This window comes from Etheostoma cragini, chromosome 7 (assembly GCF_013103735.1).
Source record: "Etheostoma cragini isolate CJK2018 chromosome 7, CSU_Ecrag_1.0, whole genome shotgun sequence".
Lineage (NCBI taxonomy): Eukaryota > Metazoa > Chordata > Actinopteri > Perciformes > Percidae > Etheostoma > Etheostoma cragini.
In genome coordinates, this window is record NC_048413.1 from 27,567,373 (window position 1) to 27,568,076 (window position 704).

Genomic DNA, 704 nt, shown 5'->3' on the forward strand with positions numbered 1-704 from the left:
CCGTTTTGAGTTTTTTATTTTTTTTTATTTGCACACCAAACGGGCCTTCAAAATAAGAGCTGAAAACAGACATCGTACACCGCGGGTGATCTTTGAAGCCGCTCGGACGCCAACGAGCAAACTGAAAGATAAAACTGAGCGGGCGGTTCTCCGTGGGTCGGGGGTGCGTTTGATTTACAGACCGAGTCGGGCTGTGTTGCCGTGGAGACGGGAGGAGTTTGTGTGCTGTGCAATATTCCTTTGTCTTTAAATTAAATGTATTAATAAAATGTTTGTATGTCTTTTGTCTCCTGACGGTTTCTTTCAAGCAGGTAAATGTCTCATTAAAGGTGTTAGCTGACACACTGTAAAAACTACACTTTAGTTCCTAGTTACTGTAGCTCCTAGTTACTGTAGCTCCTAGTTACTGTAGTTCCTAGTTACTGTAGCTCCTAGTTACTGTAGTTCCTAGTTACTGTAGTTCCTAGTTACTGTAGTTCCTAGTTACTGTAGTTCCTAGTTACTGTAGTTCCTACTGTAGTTCCTAGTTACTGTAGCTCCTAGTTACTTTAGTTCCTAGTTACTGTAGTTCCTAGTTCCTGTAGCTCCTAGTTACTGTAGTTCCTAGTTACTGTAGTTCCTAGTTACTTTAGTTCCTAGTTACTGTAGTTCCTACTGTAGTTACTAGTTACTGTACTTCCTAGTTACTGTAGTTCCTAGTTACT

The 704-nt window shown here is 40.9% G+C and overlaps 1 protein-coding gene across 1 annotated transcript in view; it reads right to left on the reverse strand.

The window, feature by feature from the left end:
• lhfpl4b (LHFPL tetraspan subfamily member 4b) overlaps positions 1-704 on the reverse strand; it is a 3,055-nt gene that overhangs the window by 231 nt on the left and 2,120 nt on the right. The window lies entirely within an intron of this gene.